The following is an 18,546-nucleotide window of genomic DNA, read 5'->3' as shown; positions in this document are numbered from 1 at the left end:
GGACACTTGCCAGTTTCTTGGTGGCTGTGGGTCTTGTTTAAAGGTATCCTATTCCCTACCACTCCAGGTTGGGCTGTGGCTATGGCTGCATGGAGTCCCATGGGGCCACATGTTCCTTGCCAGAGCTTCCCTCCTTCCATTAGGGATCGTAGGGAAGACAGTTCACCAAAAGATCTGAGATGAGTTTGGCAGCAGGACTGTAGTAAAGGAAAACAAGGGTCTATATTTGGTTCTCCACAACTTTGTACTACATATACCTATGGACAGATTTGTTGTCCATGGCTTTACTGCCAGTGACCATCATCCAGAGAGCATCTTGATAGGCTGGACAGAATGAACTAATCACTTTTCAATTTTAAATAAAGACAAAATAATTTAAAAAAACCACTTTTCTCTGATTTATCTTTATTTTGTGTATTGTCTCATGCTGGTGACTCTGCTCCATTTAATCACATCTTGCACTGTCAATTTCCTCATGAGATTTGCTTTCCTGGGGATGATTTCCAATTTTGTTATACTGACTCAGCCTGCGGGAGCTCTGATTCTCACTTGGTGACTACACAGGTATAGCTTTCCTGAGTCATATGCTGACATACTATTTGATATTTTTCAGTTTTGCCCACTCTGGTGATTCAAAGACAGAATTTCTATTTTCAAAAGGCATAACAACAGTAGAAGTATGGTTCTTATCATCAAGAATTACTAAGGCCATTCCAAATGATTCATCTAACCCTGGAACAGTCAAATTTCCCTACATTTCATCCATTTCTGCCACTATAATACCCTTCACTAGTCTAGTCAAGATGGCAGCCTGCTGTAAGGTAATATCCTTCCTCATCTGAGGACCACAGTGATAGAAGACCTGTGGGAGTGTTTCCTTTGGTGGTATGCACTGATGATGCTTGTCTCCAGACAAATCTTCTGGCCTCATTCAACGTAATATAGTCTAAGCTGGCTCTGTGAATAAAACTTCAGCCTGCCAACTGGGCAAAGGATCCCTCCCTCATAAAAAAGGAGGCTGGAGTCATAGAGGTGACAGAATGCACCTTACCCTGATCAAGTTTCTTAGCTAACTCATGTTTGTGAAAGTATCAAAGCACCTGCTTGGGCAAGCAGTGGTCCATATTCAAGTCTCCACATTCTTAGCACTGCACATACCATTATACTATGCCACCAATTAGCAGCATTAGGAGAGGATCTTGACAGCTCCTTGGTAGCCTGGACAGAAGGAAGTAATTATTCCCTGAGCAGCTGAGAGCTTCCTTCAGAGCCTGCAGAGCATCTGTGGATCTTGGAGGACAAGGAGATGCTTCCTCTCCTAGGGCATACAGCTCCTCCTTTTCAGAAAAAGCCTTATAAGTAAAGCATTGAAAGGAAAGAAAAGACAGGCCACTGTTCAGTTTTTTCAATTTCAAACCTCCTGGCACAGGTGCAGCACATGGTGCATGTGTATAACAGATTTACTGTCACTTATGCTCACTAGGGGGCAGAAACACTAATTAGATTTATACTTCTCAATGTAGGTAGTCAAACTTTATTAATCAAAGCATGCAAACAGGAGACCAAGATGGTGGAGTAAGCAGTAAGTTGCTCTCACTGTCACTTATTAACCTCTGAAAGCCCAGAAAATATTGCCCCAGGAAAAACCCTGGAACAGCTGAACCAGCAGAAAGATGGGGTACAGCAGTCCTGTAGCCCAGGAAGCTTGAGGGATTAATGGGAAAGGCCTTTCTTGCCCTGGGGTAAGGGGAGCAGTACAGAATGGGAGATGTCCCAGCAAGCTAGTGGAAAGCCCCACCTCAGCATACCAGGGGGAGATCCTGAACCCCAGGTGGTGGAGCAGGCAAACACCAACACCAAGACCCCCTGAGTGCCTCAGTACGGGCAGGGCAACCAGTGGAAACTGGCTTGGAAAACTACCATGTGCCATGGCGTTCTTCTGCAGCCAAGTCTCCTAGTGCCTCAGCAAAACTCTAGGAAGCACAGCTCCAAGGGGGGAAAGCCCTGGGCAGAGAGACATCCTGCAGCAGTGGGATCCATCTGCAAGGAGCCAAAGAAAGTGAAAGGCCTGGGTGAACAGGCAACCTCCAGGGGCAGACTCCCCACCCCTTCCCCTAGAGCTCCAGTGTTGCTGATTCCAGCCCAGCACCAGGTAAGCTGCCAGAACCCTACAGCCTCCAACTGCCAGTATCTGAAGCCCCAGCACACAAAACCAGTGACCAGGCTCTGGGCTCCCAGCACAAGAAGCTTGGGTCAGTGCCCCTTGCTCCCTAGCTGGAGAGATCAATTTTTTTAAAAGCCAGGAAATAAGCAAACACCATGAGCAAAAAGAAATGTGCCATAGATTCTTATTATGGGGGCAGTGAAGATCAAGGCAGAAATTCTGAAGAGGACAACATTGTCAACAAACTCACATCTGAAACCTCAAAAGGGAATATAAACTGATCTGAAGCCCAAAAAGCCTTCTTGGAAGAGCTCAAGAAGGATTTTAAAAGTCACATAAGAGAGGTAGAAGAAAAATTGAGAAAAGAAATGAGAGGTATGGAAGAGAGAGTCAATAGCTTGGAAAAGGAAGAACAAAAATTAACTGTAGAAAAGAAATCCTTTTTGGGGGGGCTAGGCAGTGGGGTTAAGTGACTTGCCCAAGGTCACACAGCTAGTAAGTGTTAAGTGTCTGAGGCTGGATTTGAACTCAGGTCTTCCTGACTCCAGGATCAGTGCTCTATCCACTGCGCCACCTAGCTGTCCCTAGAAAAGAAATCCTTAAAAAAATACAATTGGCCAACTGGAAAAAAGCACACAGAAGAAAATAAGTCCAAAATGTGCAAAGAATATCCTTCTCTAAGAACAGACTGAAGACCTACAACTTCAGAACAGAATCCAAAGCAATAGATGATGAGAGGAATCTTGGGTTAAGGTTTAGTAAGGCATAATTAGTGATGTGACAAGAGAGCAAGAGATCCAAGCATAGAGGATAGTGTAGTTGAGCTGCTTTACCAAGGGGTTGAGAAAGGTGAGGGGGAGGAGAATGTAGCAAATGCAGGGGTGATGGCCTGGAAAAGAAGTAAGGGTGCAGGGATTGGAAGTTCACAGACAAAAAACAGGGTATGAGTCATAAAGTAGAGGGAAAGAAAAAAGAGGATAAAAGATCATGCTAAATGAATTTTAGAGCTGAACACAAGTGGAACACTGAATTATAGAAAGATCAAAGGTGTTTAGCTGTGGGGAGGGGTGAGAAATAGGTTGAGAAATGAGTATATGAAAGAATTGGGGATGCTAGAGTGTTTATTTGAGGGAATGTCAATATGTATGTTGAAGTACCCTAGTATGAGGGCAGGAGCTGGGGAGAAGACATACTGTGAGCCAAGTACTGAACTCATTGGGGAAGGAAAGAGAAATTCATGGAGGCCATTGGGTGATGGTTTTTAAATCTAGGTTAGATGATGCATTTGGATTAAATAAACCCCAAAGATGGAGAGGTTACTGAGTAATAGTAGTAAAGGGAAAGCCTGGAACTGGCAGTGAGGAGCAAGGAGTGTTCTGAATTTCTGACTACAACCAATTATTTGAGGCATATTAGAGAAAGTTCAGGTAGTAATAAAAAAAGGGTAGCCAGGGAAGCTGTGTCATCAGGAGGGAGCCAAGTCTAGGAAAGTTAGAATATGGAGGGAAAGGAAAAGGTGTAAACAAGGTTGTTAATTATTAAGGAGGCTTTCCAGAGAACACAGTGAAAGGGATGGGCATTTCTGAAATAAGACATGGTGGGAGCAGTGGTGGTGGTAGTAAAGTAAGGGAAATGGAAGTAAAGGTAGTTAGGGATGGGGAACAGGCTTGGTATATTTGCCTGGCTTATTCTTCAGTGGTTAGCAGACTCCTAATTCCCTCATGTTCTTCCAATCCCAGTATCTGTGTTCTAAGGGAGGCAGGTTAGTAGAGTGTTTATGAGATCCAACCTCATGGGACCCCAGTTTTTCAGTGGGGAGGGGGTAAAGGGAATAATAGCACAAGTGCAGACTGCAGGGCTGGCAATGTCAAGGGAATGAATGCTAATTGGTTGTTGAATAAAGGCTAAACAGCTTGATGTTTGAAGACTTCAAGACTAAAGAAAGCCATGTTAGAGATTCTGGTCTGCTACAAGCCCACGATCTTTTTGATACCTGTGGGAGTGTATTTAAAACCTCATTTATAGTAAAAATGGAAAACTTGTAGAAATAATATGAAGGGCAATGGATTAATGATGATAACAGAATAACTTGTCTTGTTCACATCATGCCTCTCCACCCACCTGGAACTTTTTGGCAGCTAGAACCCATTGAGAATGGATTAAGATATTAATGGAAGGAAGGAGGTCCCTTTGTTTCCCTCCTACAGTGAGGGGAGTAAGTCCAGAAGGAATGGGATAGTGACATGGTTGCTCAGTCTTGGAACATTAACCTAGGCTATATTTTAAGAGCTCTCTTCCTTGTTGAAGATAACAATAAACATTAGCTAAAATCTTTTTGGGGAAGAGAGGCATGTTAGAGGTCATAGAGGACTATCAGTTTAGATTTTTCTCTCACTTTAATCTAGAAATGGCTTGGATATAGGTTAACATTAAACTATATTATATTGATTTTGGCAGACCTGACTATTTCTATGCAGAATACAGTATTGATATTAATCTTTTTCTTTGACATCCCTCTTATGGATTCTCTAACTCAGCACTCATAATGCCAGGAGAATTCTGAGAACCCATTTCCATATCCTACTATTCTGTTGGTTATAGTGATTTGAGCTTGAGCAAGGGAGGTGATTATGAAAGACCCCCAAGTTGATAAATGGCTGTGAGAACTAAAGGAGTTCATAATGATTTGGACTCTAAGGATAGGTCATAGAAGAAATTCAGAGATCTCATTTAGGGAGGACCATTTCTAGGTGCACCAAATGTCTAGAAGGATTGGTCTTCAGAACTCTGACTCTAGCTTTTCCCTTATTCCTTATAACAAGGAAGCCTGTATTGGTTCTCCCCCACTCCCTATTTATACCAACACTAGGGCAATAGTGATGTCACTTGAGATATTTTATGGCTGTGGGGACTACACACATTATACTGCCCATAGCGTGATTTTTTATACTCAAGAGCAGACTGTCCAGGCAATCTGGATGCTTGCAATTCTTTCCTAGGTGCTTTTGGAATCTCCAACTCTTCTTCAGAGAAGTGAGTATGCAGAGACAGTAGGCAGGCAGCAAAAATTGGTCTGTATTCCAACCATTCTTCTCTTCCCTCCCATTGTAACCTTTAACTGGCCCATCATCACCCCACTCCTCCAACATGTCAGGTCCCCATTATGTGTCACCCCTTCCCATTAGAAGGAAGCTTCTCAAGGGCAGGGACGATTTTGTACAAGTTAGATGACACTACTTTTAACAAGTAAAACTCCAGACCTGTTTCCTTTAGTGATATAAGCTCTAGCCTTAGTCCTGACCTCACCCATCAGGCCTTACTGGCACAGAATGGTAGCCATTATATTCTACCACCAAAGTCCCTAGTAGTTATGAAAGATCCATGGTACAGACTTGTTGTGAGAACAAGGAAGAGGTTTGGGCTGGAATGCCCATGTAGTCATCATCAGTACAAGGAGACAAAAGCTGGAGACTAGTCTTAGAAATCAAGCATCTAGCAGCATTGGTGATATCTTATAACTTTGGCTATTGACTTTGGCTATCAAACTACATGGACTACATTAAAAGTAAGAATGGAACTTTGAGAAGGGTCAAAACAAAGAGCAAAAGGATTTTTGGGAGGCATGATGGCAGAGTACAGGGGGCAACCCAGATGAATTCTCCTAACATTCCCCTCCAACTTTAAAATAATGCTTCAAATCAAATTTTGGAATGGCAGATCCAACAAAAGGCCAGAATGAGACATTTTTTATCCAAAGACAACTTAGTAGTTTGGCAGGAGAGGTCTGTGACACTGGTGTAGGGGGCACCCTAGAGCTCAAACAGCAGCACTGGTGCTGGATCTTCGAGGTAGCCATGACAGTGGCAGTGGTAGCAGCAGCTGCTTTGGGAACTTTCAGCTCAGAGATGGTAAGGGGGTTGGACATCTGGTCAGAAAGAAATTACCGAGGACTCTTTTCTGGCATTGGGTGTAAGATCTGGTACTGTTTGGCAACCCTCTTGCCCATACACAGTTCTAGGCTGCAGTTCCAGGGTGGAAAGGAGTACTTGTGGTCAGTCTCAAGGGAGCAGGAGCCCTAGTCAGAAGTCCAAGGCAGATAGTCCAAGGCTAGTAGGGGGTATGTTCAGAACTTCACTTTAGGAAAATCACCTTGGTGGCTGAATGGAGGATGGAACGGAGTAGGGAGAGACTTGAGGCAGGCAGACCCCCAGGAGGCTATTGCAATAGTCCAGGTGTGAGGCAATGTGAGTCTACACCAGGGGGTGGTAGTGTCAGAGGAAAGAAGGAGGTGTACAGGAGAGATGTTGCAAAGGTGAAATTGACAGGCCTTGGCAACAGATTGGGCATAGGGGGGTGAGAGATAATGCTCGTCCTCCTTGAACACTCATACACCCCATGGTGTATGGTTTTGATACTTCAACCAGGGAGAACAAAAACTATAGATGAATTTCTTTAATGAATATTGATGTGAAAATTTTAAATAAAATACTAGTAAGGAGACTATAGCAATATATTACAAAGATCATACAATATGACCAAGTGGGATTTATACCAGGATTGTAGAGCTGGTTCAATATTAGAAAAACTACCAATATAATTGACCATATCAATAACAAAAACAATAAAAATCATTTGATTATACCAATAGATGCAGAAAAATCACTGGACAAAATACAGCATCCATTCCTATTAAAAACACTAGAAAGCATAGGAATCAATGGAACCTTTCTTAAAATGATAAATAGCATCTACCTAAAACCAAGAGCAAGCATTATGTGTAATGGAGATAAATTTGAAGCCTTCCCAATAAAATCAGGAATGAAGCAAGGATGTCCCTTCATTTTTTTTGAGGAGGAATCATCATAACATAATTGACTCACACCTGCGCCTTCTGTCTATGTAGACTCCTTCCAACTGCCCTAATAATTATAAAGTTTTTAGGAATTACATGTATCATCTTCCCATATAGGAACATAAACAGTTGAATTTTATTGAGTCTCTTATGAGTTCTCTTTCATGTTGACCTTTTTATGCTTCTCTGAAGTCTTATATTTGAAAGTCACATTTTCTGTTCAGCTCTGATCTTTTCAGCAAGAATGCTTGAAAGGAAAGAAAGAGAAATTTCATTTAAAATAAATGTAGACAATATAAAATATTTGGGAGTCTGCCTGCCAAGACAAACCCAGGAATTACATGCACACAATTACAAAATATTATACATACAAATAAAGTCAGATCAAAATAATTGGAAAAATATAAATTGCTCATGGGTAGGCTGAGCTAATATAATAAAAATGACAATTCTACCTAAATTGTACTTATTCAGTGCCATACCAATCAAACTACCAAAAAATTATTCCATAGAGCTGGAAAAAATAATAACAAAATTCATCTGGAAGAACAAAAGGTCAAGAATACCAAGAGAATTAATGAAAAAAAAATACAAAGGAAGGTGGCTTAGCTGTACCAGATTTAAAACTGTATTATAAAGTGGCAATCATCAAAACTATTTGGTACTAGCTAAGAAACAGAGTGGTTGATCAGTGGAATAGGTTAGGTACACAAGACAGTAGTTAATGACTATAGTAATCTACTGTTTGATAAACCCAAAGACTCCAGCTTCTGGGATAAGAACTCACTATTTGACAAAAGCTCCTGGAAAAACTGGAAAATAGCATGCAAAAACTAATCATAGACCAACATATTACACTGCATACCAACATAAGGTCAAAATGGGTACATGATTTAGACATAAAGGCTGACACTATAAGCAAATTAGAAGAACAAAGAATAATTTACCTATCAGATTTATGGAGAAGGGAGGAATTTATAACCAAACAAGAGATAGAGAACATTTTGAAATGAAAAATGGATAGTTTTGATTACATTAAATTAAAAAGGTTTTACACAAACAAAAGCAATGCAACCAAGATTAGAAGGAAAGCAGAAAGCTGGGAAACAATTTTTACTGCCAGTGTTTCTGATAAAGGCCTCATTTCTAAAATATATAGAGAACTGCATCAAATTTATAAGAATGCAAGCCATTCCCCAATTGATAAATGGTCAAAGGATATTAACAGGCAGTTTTCAGATGAAGAAATTAAAACTATCTACAGTCATACGACAAAAATGCTCTAAATCACTTTTGCTTAGAGAAATACAAATTAAAACAACTCTGAGGCACCACATCATACCTACCAGATTGGTTATTATGACAGAAAAGGAAAATGACAAATGCTGGAGAAGATGTGGGAAAATTGAGACACTAATTCACTGTTGATGGAGTTGTGAAGTGATCCAACCATTCTGGAGAGCAATTTGGAACTATGTCCAAAGGGCTATAAAACTGTGTATATTCTTTGACCCAGCAATACCACCACTAGGTCTGTATCTCAAAGAGATCATAAAAAAGGAAAAGGACATACATGTACAAAAGTATTTATAGCAGCCTTTTTTTTTGTTGTGGTGGCAAAGAATTGGAAATTGAGGGGATGCCCATCAATTGGAGAATGGCTGAACAAGTTGTGGTGTATGAATGCAATGGAATACTATTGTGCTGTAAAAAATGATGAGCAAGTGGACTTCAGAAAAACCTGGAAAGTCTTACATGAACTGATGCTGAGTGAAGTGAGCAGGACCAAGAGAACACTGTACACAGTAACAGCAACATTATGTGATGACCAACTTTGATAGACTTGGCTCTTCTCAGCAATACAATGATCTAAGACAATTCAAAAAAAGTCATGATGGAAAATGCTATCCACATCCAGAGAAAGAACTGTGGAGTCTGAATTCAGATTAAAACATACTATTTTTTCTTTTTTTCTTTCTTGTGGTTTTTCCCTTCTGTTTTGATTCTTCTTTCACAACATGACTAATGTGGAAATAGGTTTAATATGATTGCACATGTATAACCTATACCAAATTGCTTGCTGTCTTGGGGAGGTGGGAGAGGATAGAGGGAGGGAGAAAAAAAATTAGAACTAAAAGTCTTACAAAAAAAGTGAATGTTGAAAGCTAAATTTAAAAAAAGAATGCTTGAAAGTCCTCTATTTCATTAAATATCCATTTTCCTCTGTGGGATTATACTCAGTTTTTCTGGATAAGTTAGTCTTGGTTGTAATCTTGGCTCCTTTGCCTTCTGGAATGTCATATTCCAAATCTTTACTGTTCTTGGTTCTCATCCTCTGTTCTCAAAGAGGACCAAATGGCATCACTATCTTGGAGTCAAGGTACAGTGTGTCCAACTTTGGCTGATCAGATCAATATGAGCTTGAAAGGCTCTACCACAAGTTGGGCACAAATAGTCCACGTGAACATTTGGAGTGGAGATGTCTCTAAATTTGTTCATCTCACATTTCTTTTGAGTTACTGCAATTCTACTTCACTCATAGAGCACAATGCCTTCTGTGATGTGGGCATACCATGCTGGGTAGTCCTCTGCCAGGGTCTCCCATGACATGCAATCAATTCCAAAGTTCTTCAGAGAGACCCTGAGAGTGTCCTTTTATTGCTTCCTCTGACCTCCATGGGAGCATTTGCCTTATGTGAGCTCTCCAAAAATAGTCTTTTTTGGGTGGTGGAGCCAAGACGGTGGAGTAAAAGCAGTGACTTGCTTGAGCTTTCCCGCAAACCCTTCCAAATACCTGTAAAAAATGACTCTAAACAAATTCTAGAGTAGCAGAACCCACAAAAGGACAGAGTGAAAGAAATTTTCCAGCCCAAGACAACCTTGATGGTTGATAAGAAATGTCTGTTGCAGCAGGCTGGGAGAGGAGTGCAGTTCAGCATGGGCCTCACAGGCAATGATGGGCCCCCAGGAAACCCTAGGCCTCAGGGGACTGAATCATGGGTAGCTGTAGTGGTTTCCAGACTTTTCAATCCACAAATGCTGAAGACAATTTATGAGGTCAGTAGGAAAAGTCTGTCAGACCTGGGTGAGAGAGGAGCATGGTCCAGCACTGGCCCTAGCACAGCTCCAGGATGGCAGTGGCAGTGGTGTCTGCTTCTAGAGCTCTCAGCCCACAGATGGTAGTTGGGATCAAGTGGATGATCTGAGGGGGATTGCAAGGATCTCTTTGCTGGTGCTGAGGCAAGATTCTCTTGCTTTGCCCATGCTTGAATCTGGGTGGTGGTCCTGGGGTGAAGAGGAGAGCTGGTGTGGTGGAGCTTGTGGCAGTGGTAAAGAAGGAATCCTCTTCACAGTTCCAAGGCAGAAAGGAGTGCTTGTGGTCACTCACAGACCAGAGCTCAGGCCAGCAAAAGGGGAAATACCTCTCCTTAGATCATGCCACCTTGGAAGAACTGAAAATTTATAGGTCCCTAGAAATATTTCTGAAAACAGTTGCACAAAACCCCTGAAACTTCAGACAGTACATCTTCCACACTGGAAGCAGAGCCCTACCTTAACAAAGAGTTAAAAAGTCAAGTAATTCTTTTTTTGTTTTTGTTTTTTGTTTTTGGGGGGTTTTTTGTGAGGCAATTGGGGTTAAGTGACTTGCCTAGAGTCACACAGCTAGGAAATGTTAAAATATTATGTGTCTGAGGCCAGATTTGAACTCATGTCCTCCTGACTTCAGAGCTGGTACTCTATCCACTGCACCACCTAGCTGCCCCAAAAGTCAAGTAATTGACTGGAAATGTGAGCAGGCAGCAGAAAAATAAAACTAAGACTATAGAATCTTACTTTGGTGAAAAAGATCAAAACACACAACCAGAAGAAGACAATAAAGTCAAAGCCCCTACATCCAAAGCCTCCAAGAAAAATATGAATCAGTCCCAGGTCATGGAAGAGCTCAAAAAGGATTTTGAGAAGCAAGTAAGAGAAGTAGAGGAAAAACTGGGAAGAGAAATGAGAGTGATGCAAGGAAATCATGAAAAACTGGTCAACAGCTTGCTAAAGGAGACCCCAAAAAATTACTGAAGAAAATAACATCTTAAAAAATGGATTAACCCAAATGACCAAAGAGGTCCAAAAAGCCAATGAGGAGAAGAATGCCTTAAAAAGCAGAATTGGCCAAATGGAAAAGGAGGTTCAAAAAGCTCACTGAAGAAAACTATTGTTTAAAAATTAGAATGGAGCAAATGGAAGCTAATGATTCTGTGAGAATTCAAGAAATTATAAAACAAAACCAAAAGAATGAAAAAATAGAAGACAATGTGAAATATCTGATTGGAAAAAAAAACTGACATGGAAAACAGATCCAGGAGAAATAATTTAAAAATTATTGGACTACCTGAAAGGCATGATAAAAAAAAAAAAGAGTCTAGACATCATCTTTCAAGAAATTTTCAAGGAAAAGTGCACTGATATTCTAGAACCAGAGGGTAAAATTGAAATTGAAAGAACCCACTGATCACCTCCTGAAAGAGATCCCAAAAGGAAGACTCCTAGGAATATTATAGCCAAATTCCAGAGTTCCCAGGTCAAGGTGAAAATATTGCAAGCAGCCAGAAAAAAACAATTCAAGTATGTGGAAACAAAATCAGGATAACACAAGATTTAGCAGCTTCTACATTAAGGGATCAGAGGGCTTGGAATATGATGTTCTAGAGGTCAAAGGAGCTAGGATTAAAACCAAGAATCACCTACCCAGAAAAACTGAGTATACTCCTTCAGGGGGAAAATGGACATTCAATGAAATAAAGGATTTTCAAGCATTCTTGATGAAAAGACCAGAGCTGAATAGAAAATTTGACTTTCAAATACAAGACTCTAGAGTAGCATGAAAAGGTAAACAGGAAAGAGAAATCAGAAGGGACTTATGAAGGTTAAACTGTTTATATTCCTACATGGAAAGATGATATTTGTAATTCATGAGACCTTTCTCAGTATTAGGGTAGTGGGAGGGAATATATATATATATGTATGTATGTATGTGTATATATATATATATATATTCATATATATACATATGTATATACCTATATATATATACTTATATACATATATATATATGTATATTATATATATGTATACATATAGGCAGAGGGCACAGGGTGAGTTGAATATGAAGGGATGATATGTAAAAAGTAAAATTAAGGGATGAGAGAGGATTATACCGGGAAAAGGAGAAAGGGAGAGGTAGAATGGGGTAGATTATATCACATAAAGGAGGAAAGAAAAAGCCTTTACCAATGGAGGGGAAGAGGAGGGAGTTGAGAGGGAATGAGTGAATCTTACTGTCACTGGATTTGTCTTGAGGAGGGAATAGCATACACACTCAGTTGGGTATGGAAATCTATCTTACTCTATAGTAAAATACGGGGAATGGAATAAGAGAGGGGGGGATGATAGAAGGGAGGGCAGATTGGGGGAGGGTGTAATCAGAAGCAAACACTTTTAAGGAGAGACAGGGTCAAAGGAGAGAATAGAATAAATGGGGGGCAGGATAGGATGGAGGGAAATATAGTTAGTCTTTCACAACATGACTATTATGGAAGTGTTTTGTATGACTACACATGTAAAACCTATATCGAATTGCTTGCCTTTTCAGTGGGGGGTGGGTGGGGAGGGAGGAAGGGAGAGAATTTGGAACTCAAAGTTTTAAAAACAAATGTTAAAAATTGTTTTTACACACACTGGGAAATAAGATATACAGGCAATGGTGTATAGAAATAAATCCTACTCTACAGGAAAATAGAAGGGGCAGGGAATAAGTGGGGGTGGGGGAGGTGTGATAGAAGGGAGAACAGATTGGAGGAGGGAGTATTCAGAATGCATGCCATTAGGGCGGGTGGAGGGGAGAATTGGGGAGAAAATTTGGAACTCAAAATCTTGTGGAAGTGAATGTTGAAAAGTCAAAATAAATAATTCATTTAAAAGATAGTCTTTTAGGCAAACATCAGAGTTGCACTCTATTTAGTAGAGTTTGAATGCTTGGCTGTTCAGCTCAAGAAAGGATCTCAGTGTCTGATACCTTATCTTGCCAGGTGACCTTCAGAAACTTCCTAAGACAATTCAAATGGAAGCAATTCTGTTTCCTGGCATAGTGCTGGTAGACTGTCCAGGTTTCACAGGCATATAACAATAAGGTTAACACAACCACTCTGTAGACCTTCCGTTTGGTAGCCAGTCTAGTAACTTTTCTCTCCCACACTTTCTTTTGGAGCCTCCCAAATACTTAACTAACTCTGACAACATATGTGTCAACCTCATCATCTGTGTGTTTATACTTGGAGAGCATAATGCCAAGGTAAGTGAACTTATCCACAGTATTCAAAACTTTTCCATTTGCTGTAACTGATACTTCCACATGTGGATGGTATGGTGCTGGCTAGTGGAGAACCTGTTTTCTTTCTGTTAATTGTTAAGCCAAATTAGCACAAGCAGCAGAGAATCAATCTGTATTTTGTTGCATCTCAGCTTCAGATCATTGCACTCAGCTGCATTGAGTGCATACTCATCTGTGAACAAAAAATTCTTCACTTTAGTCATGGCTTAATCTTGGCTTTTCAAGTTAAATAATTTACCGTCAGTATGGTAGCTGACCTTGATGCCGTGTTTGTCCTCACTAAAGGTGTCTGACAACATTGCTGAAAACATCATGCTAAAAAAAAAGCATGAGAACAAGCACACAGCCTTGTTTCACTCCAGCGGTGACTGGGTAAGTGTGAGAGCATTGTCCATTTAGAACCCGACCTCACATGCTCTCATGAAACTGATATACAATACTGATGAACTCCTCTGGGCACCCCAATTTTTGCCATTATTTTCCACAAGCCCTCACCACTGACAACATCAAAGGCCTTGGTCAGATTGATCAACATTATATACAGAGCTCTGTTCTGCTCCTGGCATTTCTCCTGGAGTTGTCAGGCAACAACACATCGACCATTCCTGGGCCCTTTTTGAGGCCACACTGGCTCTCAGGTAAATGACCATCTTTCAGGTGAAGGAGCAACATTGATTAGTGATAAGAACATATCCTTGAGAGACGGGCTGAATACTTCCATAGTGTCCTCAATAGACCATCATCAATCAATGCTGAAGCCATTGATCATATACCTCAGGTTGAAGATAACTTCCAACTGAAGAAGAGGCTTTGAATGCCATTAGGGTCCTCTCATTTGGCAAAGATCCTAGTGCTGATTCTTTCAATTGAGATTTACGAGGCAGGGGGTCCACTGCTCACACAAAAGCTGAATGGAATTTTCTGGGCTATATGCAAAAGGGAGGTTAACCCTCAGGAGTTCAAGGATGCCTCCACTGTCCATCTCTACAAAGGTAAAGGAAATAGATTGTCTTGTGACAATCATGGGGGAGGGGAGGCATCTCTCTCTTAGCCGTTGCTGGCAAGATTTTTGTCAGAGTCCTCCTTAACAGGTTGATCCTTCACCATGATAGTTGCTAAATCTTGTGTGATCCTGACTGGCTACATTATATTTGAATGATTTCTTTCTGGCTACTTGAAGTATTGACCTAGGAGGTTTGGAACTTGCTATAATATTCCTGGGAGTTTTTATTTTGGTATCTGTTTTAAGAGGTAATTGATTGATTATTTCCATTTCTATTTTACCCTATGGTTCTAAGCTATTACGGCAGTTTAATAATTTCTTGACGTATGATGGTTCTTTTTTTGATCATGGATTTCAGGTAGTCCAATATTTCTTATGTTATCTCTCCTTGATTTATTTTCCAAGTTAGTTGTTTTTCCATTGAGATACTTCACGTTTTCTTCTATTTTTTTCATTCTTTTGACTTTATTTTATTGTTTCTTGATGTCTCATGGAATCATTAGCTTCCCAATTCTATTTTTTAAAGAATTATTTTCTTTAGTCTACTTTTGTACTTCTTTTTCCAATTTTTTTTCCACTTTTCCCAATTCTATTTTTTAAAGAATTATTTTCTTTAGTCTACTTTTGTACTTCTTTTTCCATTTGAACAATTCTGTTTTTTAAAGAGTTCTTTTCTTCAGTGAGCTTTTGTATCTCTTCTAACATTTGGCAAATTTTGTTTTTTAAAGTATTATTTTCTTCAACATTTTTTGTGCCTCAATACGACTAGCATGGAAATATATTTTTCATGACTGCACATGTACAACCTATATCAAATTGCTCACTTTCTCAAGGGAAAGGAGGGAGTGAGGGAGAGAATTTGGAACTCAAAAATCTTTAAAAATTGTTTTTACATGTAATTGGGGAAAATAAAATATTAAATTAAAAATATTTTGTGCCTCTTTTACTGAACTGTTAATTGTCTGTTCAAAGTTTTCCTGTATTGCTCTTATTTCTTTTCCCAATTTTTCCTCTACCACTCATTTTATTTTTAAAATAAGTTTTTAGCTCTTCCATGAATTCTTATTGGGCTTGAGTCCAAATAGCATTTTTCTTTGAGGCTTTGCTTGTAGATATTTTGATGTCATTTCTTCTTCTGAGTTTGTGTCTTGATCTTCCTTGTCACTATAGTAGCCTTTTATGATTAGGTTATTTTTTGTTGTTGTTTGCTCATCTTTTCAGCCTATTTCTTGACTATGAACTTTATGACTGTGAACATTTTCACCTCAGGGTAGGGAGGCACTGTCTCAAGCTCCAGGCTTTTCCTATGCTGCTATTTTCAGAGCTAGTTCTGGAGGCCTGGAATTTTTTGGTGCTTCCAAGATGGTGTGATCTAGGGAGAAGTGTGGTCACTGCTCTCCTAGTATGCTCTCTGGTCCCAGTACAGGAAGGGCCCCTGGTCTCTTGTGACTGAAAGTGCTAGCAGTAAGTATGGACAATGGAGTTGCCAAATCACACCCTATTCTGCACCCAATGCTAGAGTAGGAGTCTTCTGTGATCTCTTTCTGACCAGTTGTCTAATCCATTTACTGTCTCTGGGCTGACAGCTTCCAAAGCTACTGCTGCTGCCATTTAGTCCCACTCCTGGTGCTGGACCATGTCGGCTCTAAGTTGTCTTGGGCTGGAAAAAATGTTTTACTCTGATGTTTTGTTAGCTCTGCCATGCCAGAATTCAATTTGAGGCATTATTTTTAAACTGTTTAAAGGGGAATGTTAGGAGAGCTTGGCTCTAGTACTTCCTCTACTTTGTCATCTTGGCTCCACCTCCCCTACATATACATACATAAATACATACATACATACATACACACACACACACACACACACACACATACATATATATTTTTGAAAACTATATTTCAGTATAATTGGTTTCCTTCATAAGTTCATGTATTTTTTTTTGCCATTAAAAACATTATTCTGAGGAGTCCATAGATTTCACCAGACTGTCCAAAGGGTCTATTACATAAGAAATCTCATTGTAGATGATTCTATGAATAATAACCTGAGGACAATATACCAAAACTTATAGATTGTAGCTAATGCAACTAGGGAAAAACTATTGCTCTAAATGCTTTCATCAACAAAAAAGAGAAGAAAGAGCAACTCTATAAATTGGGAATGCAATTTAAAAAAATTTGAATAAGTCAAAAATCCTCAACTAAGCAACAAAGTAAAAATTCTGAAAAATCAAAGGAGATCTTGACATAATTGAGAGCAAAAACACCATTGAATTGATAAATAAACTAGGAGCTGGCTTTTTGGAGAAGAAAAACTAACAAAACAGATAAAGAGAGAGCTAGTATGATTTTGAAAAGAGAGAGGAAAAATCAAGTTGTTCACATCAAAACTGAAAAAGAATTCATGACTGAAAAAGATAAAATTATTAGAAACTATTTTGCCCAATTATATGCTAACAAAGTTGATAACTTAGAGGAAATGGATAAATACTTACAAAAAGATAAAATACCAAGATTAACGAAAGAAAAGATGAACTGTTTAAATAACTCAGCATCAGAAAAAGAAATTTAGTAAGCCATAAATGAACTCCCAAAGAAAAATAATAGTCCAGAACCAGATGAATTTAGAGGTGAATTCTATCAAACAGTTGAAGGACAATGAATTCTAATATTGCACAAACTTTCATAAAATAAGGCATCCTTCTGATGGGGTTTGGGCCCAAGCCGAGATCTTAGCCCCTTGCCCCAAAGGGAATCTGGCTCCCATCTGTCTACAAGCCCCAGCCCCTTATTTCCCTTTGAAGGCCCTAGCCCCACCTCTTGACCTTATCCAGATGCCTTCCAGTTCCCTTCATTATCTATTCCCATTGTCTATTCAATCTCTTAGACCTTCCAATCCCAATTCTTACCTAGACCCTTTTCCAAGCCCCCTCCTCTGGCCACCCAAAGTTACTTTAGTGTATCCACCTTGGCCCCCATTCAAACTCTGAGAATCTCTCATGCCCCAAAGGCTGAGCTTTTCTCATGCCTGCTCGTCCTTAGTGGCATCACCTGGCCTACATGATTTGTCACTAATAAACTTTTTCTCTGGCTGGAAGAAGATTTGAGTTGAATTCATTGAGGCAGGGCCCGCGTTGCCATCTTGGGGTTCCGGCACCCCAAACCCCTAGACCTCTTCACTTCTAATTGCTTTCTATGATACAATATGGTCTTGACATTTATGCCAAAGAGAGACAAAGCAGAGAAAGAAAGCTATAGACTAGTATCCCTAATGAACATTGATGCACAAACTTAAAATTAAAATATTAGTGAGTTGACAGCAACATATTAGAAAGATTATATGCTATGACTAAGTTGGATTTATACTAAGAATGCAAAGTTGGTTCAACATAAGGAATACTATAAATAAATGTAATAACCAATGTTAATAAAATGAATACAGTGTTCAGTCATTTTTCTGTTGAGTCCTATGCTTAATAATCCCATTTATTGTTTTCTTGGCAAAGATACTGGAATGATTTGTCATTTCCTTCTCCAGCTCATTTTATAGATAAGAAAATTGAGGCAAACAGGATTAAGTGACTTTCCCAAGGTCACACATCTGGTAAGTGTCTGAGGCCAGATTTGAACTCAGGAAGAGGAATCTTTCTGACTCCAGGCCCAACACCCTATTCACTGCAGCACCACCTTGCTGTAGCTCCCCTTCCCCTTATCCTTGGTTTCTTTCTAAACCATGAATTCCAGGTGAATGAGGGAGACAGGAAGGGGGTTGTAAGCCTGTGGAAGAATGCGGCCAGTACTTGGTTCAAGGACAGGTGAGGGCTAAGGTGGATGGATGGAAGACAGACACCCCAAAGCCAACACTTGGGCAGGTGAGAGGTTTCAAGCAAAGCCCCTGATCCTGCAGTAGTCTCTGCTCTCACCCTTCCCCTTGCCCCATACCCTACCCAGCCATTCTTCTGCTTTAATTTAAAGAGTTTTGTTTTATTTGATTTTATTTTTTGGTGGTGGGGCAGTGGGAGGCTGTGGAATGCAAAGCCTAGGGGCAGGAGTGAAGAGAGAGAGCACAGTACTGAACAACGAAATTTACATAGGTGTTTTTTGGGAATGTGGATTTCTTTCAGAATTCTTTACCTAAAGTTGAAT

This window comes from Phascolarctos cinereus, unplaced genomic scaffold, assembly GCF_003287225.1.
Source record: "Phascolarctos cinereus isolate Bilbo 61053 unplaced genomic scaffold, phaCin_HiC Scaffold_8;HRSCAF=390, whole genome shotgun sequence".
Taxonomy (NCBI): domain Eukaryota; kingdom Metazoa; phylum Chordata; class Mammalia; order Diprotodontia; family Phascolarctidae; genus Phascolarctos; species Phascolarctos cinereus.
Note: the sequence above shows the minus strand (reverse complement) of the source record.